This window comes from Vombatus ursinus, unplaced genomic scaffold (genome assembly GCF_900497805.2).
Source record: "Vombatus ursinus unplaced genomic scaffold, bare-nosed wombat genome assembly UNPS02004827.1, whole genome shotgun sequence".
NCBI lineage: Eukaryota > Metazoa > Chordata > Mammalia > Diprotodontia > Vombatidae > Vombatus > Vombatus ursinus.
In genome coordinates this window covers 130,984-155,775 of record NW_020944605.1, presented here as the reverse complement: position 1 = coordinate 155,775, position 24,792 = coordinate 130,984, and the positions used below count along the sequence as shown (strand labels likewise).

Sequence of the window (24,792 nt, the reverse complement as noted above, 5' to 3'; positions counted from 1 at the left end):
TGAGGCTGGATTTGAACTCAGGTCCTCACGACTTCAGAGCCTGTGCTCCTATCCACTGTGGCCCCTAGCTGCCCCTACCAATACTTCTAGGAGTCAAGTTTTGCATTCCATTTAATGCTAGACTCCCTAGTACTGACTTTACAGATAATACTTTATGGCTAACATATTACTTTATGGCAGAAACCTCGCTCATCTAACTTCATGCCCATGGAAGGCAATGGAAGACTAAATTGAACCATTAAAATTGTGCATGGTGGAACTGAGCATAGCAAAAACTATGACAGAGATTGTTCCCTTCCCCTGTCTCTTCCTCACCCCCTTTCTGTATCAGCCTAATATGAGTTAATTGATTGATAGAGGTCTGTGTTCACATTCTGATGGGTCACATGATTAGTATTTCAAAGTGGTAATGGTGGATCTCATTTCCAGACTTCAGAAAAGTGGTCTCATGTGCCAAACTGTCAGTGATCCACCAGTGTGGGCTTCAGAAATTCTCCAAGTATTTAAGATATACAAGGACCCAACCTATTCTCTTTTCTACCTCAGGTTTTGATTGAGTCATGATCTTTTCGTCAGTGTAGGGATTTATTCCTCATGTCGAATTCTCTATGATTCTTTGCAGTATCATTCCATAGATCTTTCACAAGGCTTCTACCCAAAAAGCCAAATGACTTTCATTCTTTAAATTAAGTTAAATTAAAATGTTAAATCTTCTAATTTAAACTGTTATACAAACTCTGCCAGTTGTAAAGATTTTCTAGATTTCTTACTGAAATTTCCAATTACTCTTTCAGTTTTATGTCAGATATAATTAATGCTAAGTACAGTCATTAGATAAGTTATTTTTAAAGAATAATGTTTTTGCATTATGAATTACTGATTAACAATTAAAAGTTCAGAATAATTCAAGAAATGTTGGTTCTTATTAAAGTGGCACATAGTGCATTCAACCATTAGCAGGAAGGTTTAAATTACTGGCTACCAAGGCTTGCCCTGGGAAAAATTGCCCTGTGGAAAACATCATAGGATTTAGAGCTGGAAGGGACTCCGTGCTTTCTAGTCCAATCCCCTCATTTTATTGGTGTGGAAACTCAAGGTGAGATAAGGTTGCAAAGTGCTTTGTAGATGTTATCTTATTTGAGCTTCAGAACAACTTTATGAGGTAGATACTTCAAGAGTTGTTATACGCATTTTATAGATGAGAAAAGTGTGGCTCGGAGAGATTAAGTAACTTGTCCATGTTCATATAGCTAATTAGTAACTGAACTAGCATTTAAAACCATCTCCTGGGATGTCAAATCCAGTGCTCTTTCCACTCATCCGTGCTGCCTTTAGTAGTTTACATTATGTAACGCTTTTAGAAGTCTACAAAGTGGTTTCTTCATAATAAGCCAGATAAGGAAAGTGGTGCTTACAGAAGTGGTGACTCTCCTGGGGGTGACACAACTAATAAGTTTTACGGTCGAGGCTTGAACCTAAGTCCTTCTAATGCCAAGTCTAGAAGTATTTGAAAGTGATATCACATATTTTCCCATTTTGAAAATATATGATTATCTGTAACTCTAGGCATCTAAAACTTGGAGCACAAGAGATCCCAGGCCTCAGGAATGACGCATTAGAGTTAGACTAATACTTGAAAGGGAAATAAAAGAGAATAATTTAAGTTTTAAGTAAGTAGCTGGAAAATAAGGTAAATAAATGTACTCCTTTAACCTCTTTCCTTCACATATTCTCTTCCCCTTCATTGATAGCAAGTCAAGATTCTTTAATGCCTTCTGATCTTATTAGGCATTTTCCATGACTAAATTCACATTGCTATTAGATAAGAACCATATTTCAGTGTTTTATGGACATTATTGAGATGTGCTGTGGCACAGTGAATAGCAGTCTTGTCCTAGAATAAGAAAGACCTGTGTTCAAATCCTTCCCCTGACACATGATCTTTGGCAAATTCTTTCACCCAGGGATGGGGAACCTATGGCTTCGAGGCCACATGTGGCCCTCTAGATCCTCCACCATGGCCCTTTGACTGGGTCCAAGTTTTATAGAACAAATCCTTTTATCCTTTTATTAAAGGGATTTGTTCCATGAAGTTTGGATTCAGTCAAAAGGCCATACTTAAGGACCTAGAGGGCCACATGTGGCCTTGAGGCCACAGGTTCCCCACCCCTGTTTAACCTTTTAATGCTCCATGAGACTCTAAGAATATATATTATTGAGAATTTGCCATTCTGGTATATGAAATTTTGATACCAGGAGTATGCTACATAGAAGAAATCAAGTCAGAATTCCAAATCAAACTCCTGCTCTCAGGACGTTATTAATATTCATCAGATTAACCTAAAAATCTTCAGTAAAAAAGCAAATGGATTTAAAATGCTTTTTTTCCACACTCTGACAGGTTGTTGCATGGTTAGTTCATTGAATTGATAGATTATTATGTTTATCGAGGAGAGGTGCTAAAGGACGATGATCTGGACCCAGAATTAAGTGTTCATATAAGAAACTAGTTTTTATTTGGAAAACTTTGTAGTGTTTTTAATAGTCCCATATTGTTCCCTGACACAAACATCCATCTTTTTTATACTAATGTTCTTCTGGTAATGCTGTATGTTGCACATTTTAGACCGCAGAAATCTTTGAAGAATCAAAGCTGTAGCAGACTCAAAGGGCAATGGTGAAGTGCATGGTAGGCCTAAGTAGTCTGCGGCATATTTTCAGTGATTACTTGGATGCAAGAAGTAGCACAAGACTTATCATTCAGGAAAAGTATGACCGGAGAGGAGAAAGGCTGGTCGGTTGGCAAAAATGAAGGATAACAACAAATGGCTAGCTTGAGTTCTGAATGGGTACCAGCAAAATGTAGAAAGGCCTAAATGAAGGGCAATAGCCCTTTGGGAGAGATCCTTTTTTGAGGAGAGGTGGAAGAAGAAATGTACAGGAGAAGGTATGGCTAGTTTGTGATTCATATGGATAATATACACACATCAGTGAGCTCGGATCCAGTAATGCTTGTCATAGCTTAAAGAATGTTAAGTCTACCTGATTGTAATTATTTTTGCTTACTAGCAGAATAAAGAGGTATTGGCTTAGGCTAAACTTGGTCATAGTACCCTCTAAATTATTGAACCTTCAGAGTATAGGATGAAAATATTTGAATGTGCTCTGCTGGTAGAATCAGACCTGTCATTCAGTCATAGAATACTGTTGTTGAGAGAGTCCAGTCATTGTAAAAACCTTCAACATCCGTAAGATGAAATCATCTAGCATCCACTTAGAGAACCTACTGTATGCTGAAGCAGCCCATTCCATTTTCAGATTGCTCTATTTATGATGAATCACTCCTCACTCAGAGTAATTTAGCCTTCTGAGGCAAACAGAACATAAACGTGAAAATATGATCCCCTAAGTCTTCTCCAAGTTAACTGTCTTTAGATCTTTTAAATGATCCTGCTGTGGCTTGTCAATGACACTTTTAAAATTTGGTGTCCAGGGTTGGATCAGGGTAGAATACAATAGAATTATCACCTCCCTTTTTTGGACCTTCTGTTTTTGTTAATGGAGTCTGAGTTAGAATTATGTTTTTGATTGATATATCACACTGTTGACACATCATTTTTGCCATCCAGTAAAGTCCCTAAATCCTTTAAAATGAACCAAGTTTCTTCCATCTTATACTTGAGTTGATTTTTTAAAAAAAGTGGAAATCTTTATATTCATCCCAATTAATTTCATCTTATTAGTTTTAGTCCACAGTCTTAAAAAGTTTTTTAATACCCAATTCTGACATATTATTTATTAAGTATCATTGGCAGCTTTGTGTCTTCCAATTTGATAAATATACTACCTATATTCTCAAGTTATTGATAAAAAGTGTTGAATAGGCCAGGGCCAGAAATAGAGCATATAGTTGAATATATTATATTTTTTATTTCATAAATCTTTTTTGTGGTATGATGTTATCTTTGAAAAAATACTACGATGATTTTAAATTTGAAAACCTTTCAAAAAGGAATATTCTGTAAATTCAGAAACATTAGTTCTGAAGATTAACAAGAGATATAGCAATTATATCACTCATTTGTGATCATGAATTTTGATGTTATGTTGATCATTAAGGTATTTGATTTATATTTATACTTTTTTTGGGTGCTGTTTAGCAGAAATTATCTGACAGTATGCCATATCATCCATTTATTGTTATTTATTTTTTAAAGGTACTTTAATTTATATTTCTCTAATTATTAGTTAATTGGAGCTTTCTTTGTGGCCATTGGTATCTTGGATTTTTTTCCTTTCAGAACTGTTTGTTCGTATCTTTTAACCATTGATTAATTTGGAACATTGTTTACTTTTTTGCTTTTCTTTTGGAGGTAATTGGGGTTAAGTGACTTGCCCAGGGTCAGACAGCTAGTAAGTGTGAGGCCAGATTTGAACTCATGAAGGTGAGTCTTCCTGATTTCAAGCCCAGTGCTCTATCTACTGCACCACCTAGCTGCCCTATGTCATCCATTTCAAAAAGACCTTATTAAAAGTCTGTCCAGTACAAATAGGATCTGAATCAAATGGGCCATTTCATGTAATACTCACTTTTAAAAATAAACATAGCTCCAAAATTATAAATTATTTTTTGATCTCCACCAGAGTTGTTCATAACATCATGATTTAGAGCTGGAAAGGACTTGAGGAGTCTTCCAGTCTAATTCATTTGTTCTGTAGACAAGCAGACTGAATCCAGATAAGTTAAGTAACCAGCTCCTCTCTTCCCCCCAATCACACAGGTATATAGGAGAGCCAGGATGCAAACCTCAGTCTTCTGACTCCAAATACAGCATAATTTGTACCATATTCTGCTGTTTTAAGATTATAGTTAGCATACTTTTCTCATGTTAAATTAAAGAGACAAATTGGAATAAAGGGAAAGATATTTAATATACCTAACAAGTTTGCTTGAATAACAAGAAGTGATGAGTAGGTAACTCTATTAACATGTATTCTGAGAAAAACATAGGCTCATATACCAAAAGTTTAATTAAATGATACCTAGTATCTTATGTTGCCATTCTGAGTTATCATATAGGCCCTTATGTTACATTCCAGGAAAAAATATAATCTAGCACATAGAGAAAGCTATCTTTTATGTTGCACATCACACACTCGCCTCTAGAAATGCTTATCTTTGCTGCCATAGAAATGACTTCTAGTATTAGTAATGAGTGTCAAGTAGTTTAGGTGGTGGTGTTCACATGGAAAGTTGGCATAGTTTTCATAGTGTGAACTAAAGACTCTAAAGGCTATTGCTCATGAAGTGGCTTTCCTTTGTTGAGTGAAATACCACTCACACTTTATCAAACGTAGGTGAACCCAAAAAGTTAGTATGTATTCAGATACCTTTGATTATTTTCCTAAGGTTTAAAGAAATCTCTTTATACTTATATATGGACAGTATAATTTTTTTAAAAATCCTTTGTTCTAGTAAATATAGTGTTTGTATATAAATTGTGGTAACTCACTGAAATTCAAATAATATCAAAACAGCATTTCTAAAATCACTTGGGTGCCTCTGTCCAGTTTCTGCATGAAAATTTTTGAAGAACAAGCATTTTGCTTAATCTTTTTAGCTGAGTAAAAATATAAATAAGATGGATTGAATTCTCTGATCTAAAGAATATACGCTGTTCCTCCTTACAAATGTTGACATAAGGTTATATACACATACTTGCATATTTACACACACACGTGCTTGTAGATACATATGTATACCTAAACATAAAATGCATGCACACATATATGTGTATATACATATGGAAATTATTTTTGTGAGAATTCACAACAAAACAGGTGTTGGTCAGAGATAAATGGATATGTAGTTTTCCAGAACATTATTTGGACACAACTTTTGAAATGTTAAAATTCATATCACTATTTATATTATAGTGAAGTGTTTCCATTTTATTAAAAACATAATAGTGAAACTATATTGTTAAAGACCTGATTTAGAAGAAACTGGAAAGTTCTTTAGGATTTTTCCTTCCTCTCAGCTCTACTGCCCCTTTTATGTTAGAGATAAACCAATATACTTATGAATAATAATGATGTCTCTTTCCCCTCTTCTCTACTCATCTACTCACCTTTACCACTCCTTTCTGACTTTGTGTTTTGTGATTTTGAGTTTTAGAGGATCCTGAATTGTTTTGGTTTCAAGGGATCTTCTAGAGCAGAGGTTCTTAGCATGGGCTGTAAATTTGATTTCTCAGTGTTTTGATGACTGTATTTTATTATAATGATTTCCTTTGGGATCCTGTATATTTATTTTATGCATTTAAGAACATTATTCTGAGAAGGAATACATAGGCTTCACTAGACTTAGTACAGTGCCTGAAGGCACTTAATAAATGTTTACTGATTGATTAATTGACACAAAAAATGTTATGAATCACTCCTGTAGTGTTTCTTGTAAATACTACTTTGGTAGTTTTTATGTTTCTTATAAGTCACAGATCATGTCTTTGCAGGTATAGCACAACAAAAGGACAACCAAGAATTAATTACATGATAACTTTATTATATATTTAAAAGGAACAGCAAGTTAGTACATAATAGATTTGCAGTTTTATGTGCAATCATCTTTTTTTATTCAACTAGTATAGAAATACTTGTGTTATTTCATAAATTAAACAATTACAAAAAAGAATTCTAGAATTTCATATTTGGATAGAATTTCATATTTGGAAGAATTCTTCATGGCCTCTGATCCAAACTGTATCTGAACAAGACTTTTACTACATTACCAACAAAGAGTCATCTTGTCCTCACTTGAAGGCACTCTAGTAAGGGGTGACCCACCACCTGCTGGGGCAGTCCATTCCACTTTTGGATAGCTTTAATGGTTAAAGTTTTTCCTTATAGCCAATAATACCTTTTTTTGCAACTTTGCTGCTAGTACAGGGCCAGGTAAAACAAATATAATCCTTCTCCCACAAGACAGGTCTTTAAATATTTGTGTTTCTCTTATTTCTTCTTAACTTAGTTTCTCCAAATAGTTTTCCTATGGCAATGTCTCATGCTCAGCCTTCCGGGGACACCCATCAGTTTGTCAGTATCCTTCCTGAACTGGTACCCCTCCATAAAAGATTTTAATCATTAAAAAGCCTTCAATTGGAATAATTGAGAGTTGTTAGACTCTCCAGTGACATTTAAATTGTGCTGATTATTTTTTAAAGCCCATCTATTCAAGGAATATAGTCCTGGAAGAAGATAACTTGTACCAAAAAGAAAAGTTTGGAACAAGCAATAGGGTTGGTGACGACTTGGAAATAAATTGAGTTTCTGACAGTGATGCCATGTTGAAGATGGAACCATTGAATCATCTTGAGCAGGAGAATGACATGGTCAGACCTGTGCTTTAGAGATATCAGTTTGGCAGCTGTGTGAAGGATTTATTGGAGAGGGAAGAGACTGAAGGCAGGAAGACTGGGCTATTTCAGTAGGATAAGTGATGAAGGGCTGACGTGGCAGGATGCAGGAGATGTACGGATAGATTTGATAAAACTTGGCACCAGAGTGGACGAACCCACTGTGAGTGGATTCTCACTTCAGAGTGAATCACTGGGAGTGAATCAGGGGAAAGAGATGAGGATGACCCCTGGGTTATGAGCCTGAGTGAATGAAACCTGGTGTTTTTGGCAGAAATAGGGGTATGAGGAAGAGAGACTAATTTTGGGGAGAAGATGAATTCTGCCTTGGCCATGAATTTAAGGTGTGTATGGTATATCAGGCAACTCTATCTAGCAAATATAATATGGAGTAGTATATGTAGACATAGGAGTTATCTGCATTAACATAATAGTTGAACCTTAGAGAATATATAGAGACAAGAGAAAGCAGGACAGAGCCTTAGAGTACACTCACATAAGGACTGGGACAGCAAAGAAACCTGAGAAGAATAAGTCAGGCAGGAGGAGATACATTTCAGTGGAATTCTTTTGGTGGTTCTTTTGGTGGCATGAGTTGGATTACATGGTCACCAAAACCCCTTCTAACTCTGGAATTCTTTGATCTGTAATGTTTAAGATTTTGACTCTTAAAATTTTCATGTCCTGAGATTAGGATGTAAATTCTGCTTAAGGGAATATGCTGGGTTATAATTTTTGCCTTATATAATAATCATTAGTATAATGGTTTTAGCCAGTTAACCCTAGTTCCCTTGTTCTTTGGAATTTTTCTACCTCCTTAAAAGCCCTACTTGTCACCTACTTTGTCAAGAATATTAGCACTATTGTTTCTCTTTATGTAAAGTAATGTTATATTTACTTGAGAATAATTTAATTACTTTGGAATACTTCCCAGGTACTATAGATCTTCCTTTCAGATTCTCTCCCACTCGCTGGGTCATCATTATCATTAGTCTCCTCCTTTCTTTCCCTTTAAATATATATACAAGGTTTCCAAGTTCTAAAAAAAGTGATTATTTGAATCACTCCCTTGTCCACTATTCAAATCCTATATTGTATCTTTTCATAGCCATGGTTAATGAAAAGATGTAGTTTTACATTAACAGTAGAGATAGAGATTAGAATTGTGATTTCATTGGTATAGGGAACTCCCAGGTGAGGAAACTTTTGCCAGTTCTGCCTACGAACTCTGTCTCTTTCTGGGTTTACTCTGAGTCTCAGCTGTGTAATTTTGAGTGGATCAGCTGCCTTGCTCTCTTCCTTCCCTAAACTCACAGAATCATAAAATATCAGTTATAGGGAATCTAGTCCAACCCATATCTGAAAAAAAAAATCCTCTCTACACATACTTGACAAGTGGTCATTCTGCCTTTGCTGGAAAAACTTTAAGTAAGAAAGGTGATCTACTGTATCAAGGTAACCCGCTATACTTTTGGATAGCTCTTATTGTAAGGGTTAACACACAAGTGCTTAATAAATACTTGTATTAAGAAAATTTTGTTTCATCAGTGACCCCCTGCAACTTAAATTCATTACTCTGAGTTTGGCCTTCTATTTCTTTTTCCTCATGAGAGCATTTTGGTTACTTGAAAACACCCCTAAGACTTTTTCAAGTTAAATATCCCCAGATCCTGTAGCCAATTATTGGATGGCATGAACTTGATGCCCTTTACCAGCATTCAGTACTTAAAAACATTGAGTCTGTGTACATATAACCTATTTGCTTTGTTGATTTTTTTTTACACTGATAACCTGGGGCATGTGATATAGATCCATTCCTGGTATTTTTTTAGCTCTGCCAGTGAAGTCTATTGATGAGAAGGCGTAAGGATCAGGGTTTTTGCTATTGTCAAAAAGTTTTAGACCTCTTGAGCAAATTGTTATCATGAATATTTATGGATCAAATATATATAAGGCACTATATAAATGTAAGCTGGTATTATTTACTATTATTGCCCTTCAGTGCTTGAATTAGTTCACATTAGTTTCTGATATGTCTGCTAATTCTAGTTCTTTCCCTTTTGGTTACATTAGGCATCTTGTGGCCCTGTTCACATCAGAATTGCTTATCATTCCTGCGTTGACCTAGATCTTTTAATTTTGACTTTATGCCTGGGCTCTATAATGGTAATATTACCTAACATTACATACTTTAAATATTAAGCTCTTTAAAAGTTGGCAAAATGTCTTCTGTCAAAAATCTTTAATAACTAAGACATGAGATGCAGCATGGTACAGTGGAAAGAATACTAGAGTCAGTGGGCATAGGTGTGAATCCTGGTTTTACTACTTAATACTTGGGTGGTTTTTGGCTTAAGAATGAGTGGAATAGACTAGATCAGAGTTGTCAAACACACAGCCTATCACACTCAGCCAAACCAGATTAAAACATAATTGGGAAGTATTTAACAAAATAACCAAAAATACAATGAAACATAGATAATTACATTTTAAAACTAAGTCAATATGTGGTTCATAGGGATCTTTATGTAAGGTTTAATGATGCCCATTTCAGTTTGAGTTTGACACCAATGGTATAGATGACCTCTACGGTCCATTTCAACTCTAATGATCCTGAGGTAGGGTATGGGACAGCAAATAAGTTAGGGAAGTGATACTGCCCAGCTGCTTCTCACATACGAAGGTATGTGTTCTTTGACTATTTGTTGCACGCTTTGAACTGTGGGAACTTAAAATAGTTCCCTCTGTTGTGCCAGGGAACTACCTAGCCTCAGCATGGTATCATTTAAATTTTAAAGACCTTCAGTTCATTTCTGTGGCTTTTAAAGGTCCTCAGTTTAGTTTTATGCTTAGGGTCATTAAAATTTAATAATCCTGCACCAGGGCTGGGTGGCTCTCTGCAACATTATAGGAAGTTATTTAAAGCTTCCACATCTCTCTGAGCAGCAGGGACTCAGGAGCTTGCCAAGTTTGCAGCTGCAATATCCCTGTTAACTTTCTGTGAAGGCCCAGACTTCTAAAAACCATTGCTGCCTGCTTTGGCTTCATGTTAGCCTGCTCTGTTGTATAGATTACATCTTCCTTCTCAACCACAAAGAGGGGCCAGGGCAAGACAGACAGGTGTGCTTTTTTCTCTCAAAATTGCCAAACTGGTTTAACCAAATTTTGTTCCTTTGAAATTTCCAGAAAACTTGAGCAATTTACTATTTTCCTTTCCATGAAAACCTTTTACATATATTGCATTTTTCTTTTATAGCTACTTTTTATATCTGTTTATATCTCTCCCAATCATGTTTTGCTTAACTTTATTTATTAGTTATTTTTAGTTATAAGTTAAGATTCTTTTAGGGTAGACTGATGACCACAGAGTGACAGTGATTTCTTTTTTTTCAAGCACCAGTAAGACATTTTAAAAAATCTTTGTAATTTACTGTTCTTGCTCTTTGCAGCTTGAGTTATCCACCAACTTGGTCTGTGGTGTTCCAAATTGGACGTAGTGCCCTAGTTAAGCCCTTGTCAATTAAAAAACAAAGGTAAGATTTCCTTGCTCATCTTATATATAACATTCCTGTTGTAGCCTTATAAGCATTTTTTTCTTATTTTGGCAACTAAATTTTATTGCTTACTTAACTAGTTTTTTTTATGATTCTAAAACTGTTTTTACTTTGTAATCTATTTAGTATTTTCCCTTAATTGTATTTTTGGGAAGAGATATAAAGAATTGATAGTTGACTGCCTCCTTTGACTTGAGATTAAGGTTTTGAACAAGGTTTATAAGGAGCTGATTGCTGTTGTCTTGATATTCAGAACTGTTAACTGAAAATGCATAAATGCTATTAGGTAAAGAACCTGATTAGAAGTTATAGGAACCAGGAGACAGGAGGCCTATCAGGGATGTGCAGTGTCTTATGGGTGAAAGAGAATGAGCCAATATTCTCTTCCCCTTTTTGGGTTTCTTAGCAGTTGACTTTCTGTGAGTGGAGTTTCTGCATAAGACTTACATTTCCAATAATGGTAAATCCTAGATTTGCTGTGATAGTCCTGGTTTCAAGAATGTGACTTTATTAAGGAAACGTTTTTGCTTTTGTTTTGTGAGACAACAGGTACCAATTTTTGATTTGGGAAATACGGTAACAAAATTAAATCAAAATTGTATTGGAGCGGAATTGGCCAATGTGTGACCCATCTTTTTTTTATTGAATTCATACTTATTCATCAGTTAATCTCCTAGATCTAGCTTTATTTTTCTGATTTTCAAAAGAGAATATGACTTCGGTAACAATGCCAAAAACATGAATAAATACAGCTTTTTGAAAAGAAAATAAGGACATAATTTATCCTTTTAAAAAGATATAATGATAATAAACCATAACTTCTGTGTATGATGATGAATCAATATTGAAAAAGATTGTCATTGTTGACTTAGTTTCTAGAGAATGTATTTTTTGTAACTTATAAAATTATCTTGGCCTATAGTTTGTAGTACTCTGTTATACTCAGATGGATCTGTAATCTCATCAATGTGGATATTCTCTCCAAGGTTGCATATTGCAATACATTCATGCATTCCTATCCTTTGCAGCCCTTTTCCATGGCCTTCCATAAATTTGTCACAGTCAGATTAACCCAACCTGTCTGGGGCCTTTTGTTCTTTTGACATGGGTAGGTGTGCTATCCATTAGTTGTCCCTTGCTTGTCTTTTTTTTTTTTTTTTTTGCTTCTGTATATCTTTTCTTAGAATCTTTACTTGTTTCTCCTTTCTAATCCGTGTTTGTAATGTGTTGCTTGTTTGCTTCACCACCACCTATCTCCTCCCACCCTCATGTGCTTCTGCATTGCTCTTTGTGTGCCCTTCAGTTTCAATTTTTTGGAAAATGGAATATAATTCCCTTTCTTGTAGCTATACAAGACTTGCAGAATATTGGTGTTAAAAAATGTGGACCTTTGTTTCAGGGAGAAGCTTGTAATAATTAAAAAAAAAGACTTGTAAATTTCCCAGTGGTTATCTAGCCCATTCTTTTCTTGCTGTTCAGTTCTGTATTCAACTACTTGTCATTTCTCAATGATTGTTCAAGATATATATATATATATATATATATATTTAAAATAACATTTTATTTTTCACCAATTATATGTTAAAACAATCTTAAACTCTTAAAATTAAGTTTTGAGTTCCAAGTTCTATTCCTCCCTCCCTCCCTCTGTCTTTCCCATGCTACCCCCCCCCAATGGTAGTAATCTAATAAAGGTTATATATGTTCAATCATGTAAAACATTCCCATATTAGTTAATTTATGCAAGAAGACTCAAACATTAAAAAAAAAGAATGAAAAAAATATGAAACACACCACAGATTTGCATGTTATCCTTGCACAGGAGCCTTGCTTATCTTCTCTATAGCATTCCAGTTTTAGTGTCTGTGTTGCTGAAGTGAGCACTTGTCCAAGATATCTTGATTGTCCATTCAGCTGTGTTTTTCATCCACTTGTTCTTTTCCTGTGTGGATAGTTAAGTCAAAATCTTCATAATGATTATGGATATAATTTAGGAGATTCTGCAATATTCGAGAGTTTGATGCAATCAGCATAATGCCATCTGTGAAGGAACATCTGGAAGACTTCAGCATTTGTAGAAAAACTCTCCTTGACTTGGACTTTGTGTGATTTCTGTGACAATGACATACACTTACCTTAGATGTTCATCTCTTCTTTTGTTACAATCAATATAAAGTTTTGGAGGAGTATTCTTCAGGGTCATAGGACCAAAAATATTGTGGGCTAGGAACTTTCTTCAAACTTATTGACTCTCAAAAAAAGATTTTAAAAAGGAATTATGCACCAGAAATAAGGTGGTTATAACTGCATCCAGTAGTACCAAAAAGAAAACACTGATAAGGTTAAATCCTTATGAATTAAAATAGTAAAATGTTAATCTTTAAAGCACTCATCTAACATCTTTCCCCATCATCCTTCACAGTTCAAGCAGGTATATACAAACCAACCTCTGTGTGTGTGTTTGGAACCCATAAAATTGGGATCCCCTTATGCTGCAGAGACATGGCTAACACATCTTACCTCCTGCTGGTCCCCCACTGAAACAAGGGGCAGAGAGTGATTCCACCGATATAGAATCTCAACTTATGTGAGGAGGAAGAAGGGAAGGAAGCATTCTGTCTAGGGCCAATCTTATGTTAGGGACCCTCAGAACTATAGAGATTCTCATTAGAATATTTCTCCATCTCCACCCTCTCCCTTGCAGAAAGTGGCAGATAACTGATTCAGCTCAGGTGGAAATGGAAAGGAGGAAGGGCTAGAGACCAGTGTGGGTGGCTGCAGTGGAAAACCTAGCAGAGGTTCACCCTCCACTGTACAGGATTGGAACTCAGGCCAATGAACCCTAAATGTGAGAAGAGGCCAAAGACTATTAGGTAGGAAGAGATGATGTATGTACCTCAAAATGGGGAGAATTCAAAAAGTGAAATGACGGGGGAATATAAAGAAAGAAGGCTTTTAAAATGCTAAGATTTCAAGAGGAAGAAAACTCAGCAAAAAACCATAGTACAAATAGATAAGTGAACACCAAGGGTTCTAAACCTAAGAGAATGAGTACTAAATCTGATTATAAAGCTTTTTTTAACAGATATTATAAAACAAAAGAAATGACCTAGTACTTATTGAAACAGTCATGTGGGATTCTAGAAGAGTATGAATCAATAAAAAGAAATTCCAGAGTGGTTCAAAAGAGAAATAGAATCTATAAAGATAAAAACATTAGGAATGTCAGAAATTATAGCTTCTACTATAGAAATAAAATAAATCAGCAAATTAGAAGAAAAAATTAAATCCATAGTAGAGATTTTCTCCAAAGAAGCAAAAGAAAGATTGACATATTTGGAATACAGAAATGGTGGTAGGGAAAAATCTGACAAAAGAAGTAAAAGGACAGGCTCTGATGGCACATGCTGGTAATCTCAGCTTCCAGGAGGGACAGGCCTGGTGGGAATACTTCATGGTAGTGGTAAACACCTTTAGTAAGTTTCCATCTTATAATCACTTCTACTAAGTTGTAATGATCAAATTTGCATAATTCAGATACCTGCAATTTTCCTTGGTTGTTATAGATGCCATTATTTATCTAGCAGGTAGTCTGATTTTTTTTTCTGTAATTTATTCCTGTATAAATTCTGTGGGTTTTGCACTTATCCTGTAGTATTTTTGCTAATACTTCTTATCCAATATTTTAGTGTTTCTTTATCATAGTATTTCTTTCAGGAGTATGAAATTCATATAATTCAATTCAAGAAAATCTTCTTGAATGTCTGTAACGTATTATGGACTTATTTAAAATTTGTATTGGTAGACAAGCATAAAATATACTAAATAAGTTGGGGAGTGAATGAATGGACCTAACCTTTTGCTAGGCATGGGGAAAGATACAAAATTATGTGGCATAATTCCTGCTTATAAATTACTGAAATTTTAAAGGGGCAAAATTTACACAGGGGACAGTATGAGACATTTGTTTGGGTTGGCTTCAAAATTGGCACCATTGAGGGTGATGCAAAACAAATTTTTTTTAATTTGGCAAACTTTTTGGGAAAACAATATGAAATAAAGGATGTCAAACCCTTTAGCTATGTCATTTTATTTGTCAGTATCCTTTGCATGTGCTTATTTTAAAAAGTAGTGAATTTCAGTTGCTGTCTGATCTTAGCTTTGCCAAAAGCACATTAGAAGTAATCTAGTGAGGCTCTAGTCTGCGCCTAGAGAAATGCATGTCATCTCTTTTACAAAAACCAGGCAGCTTATGTTTGACTTGGAATTCTCATGTAACTGTATAGTCATTGTAATGGATGCAAACAGCACCAGACTTGGAGCTAGGATACCTGAGTTTTAGTCCACGTTCTGCCACAAACTCTTATGTGTGATTTTGGACAAATTAACTTGGACCTTAGTTTATTTATTTAAAATAAAGAGAATTGAACCAGGTGATTTCCAAAGACCCTTCCAGCTCCTAAATGTCCATGATCCAAAACTGAGGAAATTGTTTAAAATTGTCTGTTTTTATAGAATCACTGTTTAGAAATATTACTTGAGTAACTTTTCTGAAAATTAACATTTTCAGAAATGTTACTGAAAATCAGTACTGAAAATCAAACAAGACATTACCTAATTATTACATTTTAGGAAACAGTAATGAAATAAAGCAGAGAACCAAAATTTTATACAAATATACTTTATGTAGCAGATGTCACTGGATCAGGCAAAACATAAAATAAGTTGTTTTTTGGGACATCCAGTTTTCTACATGCATAAGAAACATTTTCGCATTCAAATTGATATTAGATACTGAAACAAATTTATAAGAAAGTGTTGTAATCAAGTCTACTTTTCTAGGTTCTCAAAGAACAGGACCAACCAGTGTAATTGAGCTGACTTGCTCAGATAAATTTTAATGAATATACATCTGGGTGGTGCAGTGGGTAGAGGGCTGGATTGGGATTCAAGAGGACCTGAGTTCAAATGCAGATTCAGATACTTAATAGCTTTGTGACCCTGAACAGGTCACTTAACTTCTCTCAGTTTCGTCATCTGTAAAATGAATATAATATTAGCACCTACTTCTCAGAGTTGTGAGGTTTAAATGAGATAACTTATGTAAAGTGCTTTGCAAACCTTAAAGCACTATATAAATACTATGAATTAGGGCAGCTAGATGGTACAGTGGATAGAGTACCCAACCTGGCATCTGGAAGACTCATCTGGCCATAGATACCTAACTACTTGTTTGACCCTGGGCAAGGCACTTAACCTTGTTTGCCCCAGTTTCCTCATCTGTAAAATGAGCCGGAGCAGGAAATGGCAAACTATTTCAGTATCTTTGTCAAGGAAACCCCAATGGAGTCATGAAGAATTGGATGTGACTAAAATGACTGAACAACAACAATTGTTATTATTGTCTCCTAATAATTATCTGTCATTTTGTTACTATGGATACCTTATTCATTTTTTTTTTTTTAAGGCAGATGGGGTTAAGTGACTTGCCCAGGGTCACACAGCCAGTAAGTGTCAAGTGTTTGGTCTGAGGCCAGATTTGAACTGCACCACCCAGCTGCTCCTACCTTGTTCATTTTTGTAGGTTGTTAATCCTTTGTATCTTAATAGCCAGAAATTAATGAATGTTTTGTTTTATAAACTTCATTTCTTCTAGTTGATTAGCCTCTATGAACTTAATTAAGTTGATCCTAAAATGACAGACATAGATTCCCACAGAGCTTTTACTGTTAATGGAAGTATGTCCATTTGCACACCTATAGCTAGGAGTAGACAGGAATGATTTCAACTATAATATACTGTATCTAATGTAAGAAGTTTTATTTTTAACACTGTATTAGCATTGTTTTTATTGTGTTTGTCTTAATGGAAGCATTATGGTACAATCGGGATGAAAAAAAAAATCCCACTATCCTTTAGATATTGTTGCTTGTGTGTGTTTTCTTCTTTCCTCAAAAAGGGGGGATTTATGTCCACTAATCTTAAGTACAGGAGTATGGGGGACAAGATAAAATAACTCACTGACTTATATAATAAATATGAAAACTTTTTACATATTTAAAAAATTTGTAATATGCAATATGTCCTCCTTTTGCTGCAGTCTCTTGTTTGACATGATTTGGCATTGAATTTAAAGACTTTGACATTCATGAAACTGCATTTTTATCATATTGGATATTAAGCCTTCCTTTGACCAAATCTAGCCTTGATTGTAGCGCATGTTTTTTTGTTTTTTTTTTTTTATAAATTTGCATTATGTGTAGCTTGCTTTTCTTTTTAAGTATAAAATTCATCATGTCACCTTCAAAGTTGTCTTGCTTGTCTGTGATTCCTTCTGGGCTACCTTCTGTTCTTTACTGTTCATTTATAAAACTTTTTTTTTTTTTTTTGGCAACCATGTCCCTAGCCCCTCTGTCTTTTATACTCCCCCTTCTCCCAAGTTGAAGGGAGAAAAAAAGCCCTTTGTAAGAAATAAGCATAGTTATCTCTCTCTCTTTTTTTTTTTTGGTCAATCTTTTTTTTTTTTTACCCCATGAGGCAGTTGGGGTTAAGTGGCTTGCCCAGGGTCACACAGCTAGTAAGTGTCAAGCGTCGGACATCAGATTTGAACTCAGGTCCTCCTGACTCCAAGACTGGAGCTCTATCCACTGTGCCACCTAGCTGCTCCCATGGTGTGTAGTATGAAATGGCTTACAACCAACACCATTGATTTAATGTCACACTACTTGACAGTTTTCCGAACTGTTTTTGTCAAATTGTGTCCTTATCCCAGTAGTTAGAATCTTTGAATTTATTAAACACTACTTGACTTTTGTTCAGTTGCTTCTTTATAATCAGTACCAGATAAGTTTGATAATTACTGCTATTTATGATATACTTATAATTGGTACTGCTAGGCCTTCTCTCTCTCTCTCTCTCTCTCTCTCTCCCCCTCCCTCCCTCCCCCTCCCCCTCCTCTCATTTGTCTTAAGATTCTTGACCTTTTCCTCCAGATAAATTTTGTTAATATTTTTTCCGTCTCTTTCAAGTGATCTGTTGCTAATTTGATTGGTAGAGCACAGAATAATCTGAGTAATTAAGTAATATTGGCATTTTTTATTATATTGGTATATTCTCCCCATGAGCAGTTAATGTTTTTCCAATTATTCCGGTCTATATTTCTGTAAAGAATGTTTTGTAGTTGTATTCCTGTAGTTTTTATGTATCTTGGTAGATAGTCTCCCTGCAGTATTTTATACATTCTATTTTAAATGCAATTTCTCATTCTAACTATTCCTGCTGGGTTTTGTTGATAATGTACAAATGATTTACACAGATTTATTTTGTATCCTGTGATGTTGACAAAATTGTTTTGAATTAATTTTAATTTTTTTTACTCTTTCTTGTTCTTTCGGTAGACTGTCATATCTGTAAAACGTGATAGTTTTATTTCCTCTTTTCCTATACTTATTCCTTTGATTTTGTTTTGTTTTTTCTTGTACTGTGCTAATATTTTTAGCACCATATCAAATAATAGTGGTGATAATGGACATCCTTACTTTACCTCTAACCTTTTTGGAAAGGTCTCTAACTTTTTTCTTTAAATGTATTATTGACCTCTATTTTTAGATAAATACTGCTTATTATATTAAGGAAAAGTTTATTTATTCCCGTGATTTCATGTGTTTGTGTGTTTGTGTGTTTATTAGGAGAAATCAGAAGCTTTTTCAGCATTTATGTATTTAACCATGTAATTTTTAATTTGTTATTAACATGGCCCATTATATTTTTAGTTTCCCATATTGAACCAACATTACATTCATGATTTAATTCGATCTAGTTATGATGTATAATCTTTTAATTTTTGTTTTCTTTTTTGTGTTATTTTATTTAATATTTTGTCAATATTTATTAGAGATAAGGGTCTGTAATTTCTTTCAGTGCTTTGTCTCTCCTTAAATTAGGTGGAAAGATCATATTTTTATTATAGAAGGAATTTAGAAAAATCTCTTCTTTTCCCTTTTTGTAAACAGTTTGTATAATATTGGAATTAATCATTTTTTAAAGTATTTGATAGAATTCACTTATAAGTCCATCTAGACCTGAGTGTTTTTTTTTTTATGAGTTCATTTATAACTTATTCAGTTTCTTCTTTTGACATTAGGTTATTTCAGTAGTCTGTTTTCTGTTTTGCTAATATGAGTTTTTTATATCTTTGTAAATTCATCCATATCATCCAGATTATCAGTTTTACTGATAATAACTTGTCAAAATAGTTTCTTATGGTTGTTTTTATTTCATCTTTAAATGTTGTGAATTCTCCTTTTCCATTTAAAATATAAAAACTTATTTTTTTTTCACATTAGCTTCCTTTATATTGGTTTTTAGTTTTTCCTTCCAAAAAATGAGCTCCTCGTTTTAGTTATTAATTCAATGATTTTGTTTTTGTTTTTGTTTCAACTTTTTGTCTTTTCTTTGATTTTCAGATTTTCCATTTTGGTTTTTAGTAATTTTTAATTTGTTGGTTTTTAGTTGCAGTCTTGATTTATTGATGTTTATTTTTATTGATGAATGTGTTTAGAGATATACATTTTCCCCAAAAGACTGCTTTAACTGCTTACCAAAATTTTGATTTGTTGTTATTGTCTTTGATTATATTTTCTATTGTTTTTGTGATTAGTTTTGACCACTGATTCTTTGGAAATAAATTATTGTCTTCAATTAATTGTCAGTCCTCTCTTTAAAAGCCTTTTATTGAATATTATTTTTATTGTGTTGTGTTCAGGAAAAGGTGCTTTTAGTATTTTTATATTTGTATATTTGTGAAATTTTAATGCCCCAAATCATGATCACTTTTGTTAAATGTTCTATACACTCTTAGAAATTTGTAAATTCCTTTGTGTTCTCATTTAATAATCACCAGAAGTCTATTATATCTAACTAGTTTGCTAAAGTTCTGTTCAAGTTCTCAACTCTTTTTTTGTTTTATGTTTTTGAGATTTGTGTAAGGTCTGAAAGGGGTACCTTGAGAGATCTCCCCGTTACAATTTTTTTTGTCTCTTTTCCTCTCCAGTTTGATTAACTTTTCCTTTAAGTATTTAGATGTTATGTCTTTTGGTACATATGTGTTAAGTATTGATGTTGGTTTGTTGTCTGTTGTGACTTTAACCAAAATATGATTTTCCCTGCTCATCTTGTTTTATCATGCCTATTTTTACTGTTGCATTCTCTGAAAAGCACTAGCAGTTAGGTGCATTAGGAAAGATTTCATGGTAAAGGTGGCACTTGAGCTAAGTTTTGAAAGAAATAAGATTGTAAAAGGTAGAAGTAAAGCAGAAGTTTGTAACAGATATAGGGAACAATTGACACAATGGCATGAAGATGGCATGTAATATAGGATGCTATCTATTAGGAATGACAAGAAGACCAGTTTGGCTAGGTGGTAGTGTGTGTGAAGGGGAGTCATTTATAATAAGACTGGAATGATAGGTTGTCTTGGAATGTAGAGAGCTTTAAATGTCAGACCCAAGAGTTTGTATTTTATCCTACAGACAATAGCCATTGAAGTTTATTTGATACTGTAGGTTCTAACATTGTTAGACCTGCACCTTAGGAAAATCGTTTGGTACCTGTGTGGAGAATGAATTAGAGAGGAAAGAGATTTGAGGCAGAGAATCAAACCAGGAGGCTATTCTGACAACCCAGGTGATGAGGACTTTACTAGGATGGTGACTGTGTGAGAGGTGTTGGAGAAGTAGAATTGACAGAACTTGGCATCTCTTTTCATGTGTAGGATGAATGAGAATGTGAGATTTTGAATCATGGTTATTGGAAAAATGAGGGTACCCTCAACAGAAAAAGGAAGAGCTTGAAGAAAGGCTTTTTTTGGCAGTGGGGGGGGGGGTGGTGCTGATAATGAGTTCTCTTTTTGACCTGTTGAGTTTATTGTACCTAAGGAACATTTAGATTAAATAGTCTGGTAGGTGGTTGATGATGTGGGACTGGAGTTAAAGAGAGACTAGCCTGGATCTAGGAGTCATCTGCTTAAGAAATGATCAAATGAGATAATATCCATGAAGCACTTAGCACATAGTAGGTGCTACATAAATGCCAGCTTTTATTATTATCATATTATTATAATAAAATGAAATATTATTTCACCAAATGAGAGAGTGGAGAGAGAGAGAGAAGAGGGGCTAAGACAGAGAGCCTTGGAGAATACTCAGCATTAGAGGGCAGGGTATCAGTGATGTTCCTAGCAGAGAAAACTGAGGTGTGGTCACAAAAGAGGGAGCAGTATTCCTAGTACTGATCTGAGACAGTGTATCCAATTGGACATGGAGGTCAGTAGTGTCACAGGCTACAAACATTAAGATGGATGAAGATTTGAGAAAAGACCAACAGATGTGGCAGTTAAGTTGTCTTGGTAACTTTGAAGAGAGCAGTTTTGTTTGAAAAATTAGGTAGAAAGATGTATTGCCAAGGGTTGAGAAGTGAAATCAGAGGAGTAATTTAATAGAAGGATCATGTTCAAAACAATATAAATACTTCTTTGTTCCAAGCCATCCTTACCCTACCTCTTTTCTCTCATATCTTAGGCAGCTTTATTATTTTCCCAAACCTTTATAGGCTTGAGATTAGAAATAAATAAAATCTGCCCTTGATACTACATCTGCTTTTGTTAACTTTGTGGTAGCCCTAAATGTCCTCAAAATGCTCTTAATCTATTTTATATTTTGAATATCTAGGTAATTGGAAAGTTGGAAATACTCCCCTGACAGAATCTCATATTATTGCCTCTAAATATCAAGCACTTTACTGTGGCTGTTTTATTCAGCCCCATTTTAAAGATAGGTTTAATCACTTGTATTCCCGCAAAGAACTATTGAAACAGAGACTTGGAATTAGGGCAAATAATGGATTATCTTTTTGTAGAGATGATGGTTAATGTTAGCTTTTCTGATTAGGTAAATAAAAATCTGTTTGACAATAAAAGTTAATTCTGTTTTAAAGAATTCAAAATAAGATTGTCAGTTAAATGCTTATGATTATAGTATATCCATTGATATTACAGAAAGAAGACTTATTTTTTTAAAAAAAAATAACATTGCAGGCCAATTAATATAATCACTTTTTACCTTTTTTTTGGAGAAATAAATTGCTTCGTCTAGAAAATCTTTTATATCACTCTCACTGAAAATCATAAATATTTTTAATTCAAGCCTGCCTGATTGTGGGAAATAACCTTTTCATTTTTCTAAATAATAACCTTCTGCTCTTTCATTGATAGGAATTTTGATTCATTACAGTAAAATTATTTTCCATTGGTACCCAATAAAAGCACATAGTTTGTATATAAAATGAAATTTCCCTGACTATAATTGCTTTTTATCGTACTGGTAGTTTGTAGTAGGTCAGTTAAACATCATTCTTAATATATCAAAAGACTTCATTAGTAGACATTATAGAATCTATTGGCACTATTATAAAATTATGAATGTAGCTTTAGCAAAGTTGTATGATATTTTTCAATGTATGATTTATTCAAGATATATGGAGATGGAAATAGAAGTGGAATGAAATATAATGACTGTATTTAATCCTCCTGATGAATTTTCTTGAGGTGCATCCATTGTTTTCTAAATGGAAGAAAGTTGATATATTGAATATTTCATTTTACTTGATATCATGGTTTGGTTCTCTTAATTTCTTCAACATTTTAGCAAGTTACACCGTAGCTATGCAGCAAGCAATTTCTGACCATTATAGGATATGATCATAATCTCATATGTGAAAGTAACAATGCTTTGCCACAATTACTGTGTGGTACACATGTTTCAAAACCAGCTTTTTTATTGTAAATCAGTAGAAGTAATATGTTTTTCTTCAGTTTGTTTTTTTTCGTTTTTTGGGTTTTTTTTGTAAACTACTTCCATTATTGCTGTTTCACTAAGTCAATAAGTATTTCCTAAGCATGCCAGATACTGAGGATGCAAAAGCAAAATCGTACAAACCAGAAGTCTGTTCTTTTTGCAAGAAAGAATAATGTGGTATAGCAAGTGTATATCTAATTATAAGTTAGGAAGTGTAATGTCTAATGTGGTCTTTATGTCTCTCGTGAAGACAAAGGCTTTCTTTATTTTCTTTCATTCTTGAAGAGTACCTGCATTTCAGTAGAGATGTTTGGAAGCTATATAATACATATACATACCTCCTCAGCTAAGTAGGAAATTCACTAGGAAAAGGCTAGATAATTGGCCTTTGATTCTGCCACTTTCTAAACTTGGTGCTAATAGCGAGGTACACAGAAAAATTCAATTCAAAGCTAAAATTAGAAAATATCAGAGTTGGAAGGAACTTTAGAGGCCATCTAATCTATCTTATAACAGTATATCCATCCCTTACACATCATTCAGACTATACTTGAAGACTTCTGGTTGGGGTGAATCTCCTGTCTCCCACAGCTGCCCTTTCTACTTTGGGATAGTTTTAATTGTTTGAAAGGTTTTTTTCCCCCTTTACATTAAACTTAAATTTCCTCTGCAACTTAAAACAGTTGCTCCTTATTTTATCCTCTGAGGCCAAATAGATATTCTCAATTAGACTAGAGAATCTACTTCATCTCACACATGCTTTAGTGAGCTCATCCATCTGTGCCTTCTCATTTCATGACTCTTGTCCTTGTTTTCCCATAAATCCCCTGGAGGGGCTTCACCCAGAGTGCTAGGAGACTTCTATAGATAGATCAGTGGTCTCTAAACTCTTTTGGTGGTTCTCGTCGTCGGTAAACAATTTGGGAACATGCACTCAATATAAGTATATGCATTTATAAATTTTGATCTGGTCACGGTATGAATTATTAATATATTGTTTATAAAATAATTGAATTGTAATACACCTTAAAGTTTTCAGAATACTTTACTGTTTAACTTCGGTTATTTCATTTGATCCCCACAACAGCCCTGTGAGATAGGTGCCATTATCGTTGCCATTTTACAAAAGAAGTAACTGAGGTTGAGAGAGGTTAAGTGAATTTCTCAGGTCAAACAGCCTCTGGTGAGAAATGATGAGGATCAAAACTAAGGTGTTGGCTGTGTGATTGGAGAGAAGGGGATAATTGCAAGAAAAATCGTTAAGATAGAAACAAAAAGATTTGACCAGTTGCTTGCACGTGTTGGATAAATAAAATGAGGACTTGAGGATGACATTGAAGTTGCAAATCTAAGGGATGGCAAGGATAAGGGTTCCCTTGACAAAAATTGGGAAGTTTGGAAAAGAGATGGGTTTGGTGGGCAAGTTAACATAATGGGAACTATAATGCAGTAGGTGTAGATCACCCATCTATCTTACTTAACTATGTCATTTTCTCCCACCCAAAGGGAAGAGAGACTGGAGGAGGCAGGGCTTTTATTTCACAGAAGGCTTTGAACACAGAGATAGCCTATGGAGGGACACCTGCCATGATCAGGAGGTGATGGGGGGAGCAGGGGATAAGGACACTGGTGCAGAGGGGAAAAGCTGGTGGTAGATTTAAGGTTAGGTTATAACTGCCCTGAGAGCCCTAAGAGCGGTACGGAAGGAGGTAGATTGGGAGCTTCTGTAGGAGAGAGCATACCGTGGAGGAGTAGTGGGTGAAGAAAGGGAAGTGGTTCCATTGAAGAGGATGAGATGAAACCCTTCTTCTTAATTTACAATTGATTGATCACAAACCTTGATGTCATGCCACATTGGAGTCTACTGCTCTAACTTACTTGAAAATTCTTGGATATCTGTGGATCATATGAGCTTTCTGTTATTTCTTGTTCTTGATATTTAGTCATCTATCTCTCTGATCTGTACTTCGG

General features: G+C 34.5%; 1 protein-coding gene and 1 non-coding gene across 3 annotated transcripts in view; one reads left to right on the top strand and one right to left on the bottom strand.

The window, feature by feature from the left end:
* The first annotated feature begins 9,500 nt into the window (after nt 1–9,500).
* The window catches only part of TAB3 (TGF-beta activated kinase 1 (MAP3K7) binding protein 3), a 62,194-nt gene continuing 46,902 nt past the window's right edge, over nt 9,501–24,792 (top strand). The window contains exons 1-2 of one of the 2 annotated variants that reach the window (XM_027842050.1): nt 9,501–9,581; nt 10,865–10,948. The gene's annotated coding sequence lies outside the window, so the exon portion shown is untranslated. The remainder of the gene's footprint in view (nt 9,582–10,864; nt 10,949–24,792) is intronic. The other variant, XM_027842042.1, reaches the window with a different exon arrangement.
* On the bottom strand, nt 12,747–12,853 carry LOC114027894. Its single transcript, XR_003567309.1, has one exon. It is a non-coding gene; the product is annotated as a U6 spliceosomal RNA (small nuclear RNA).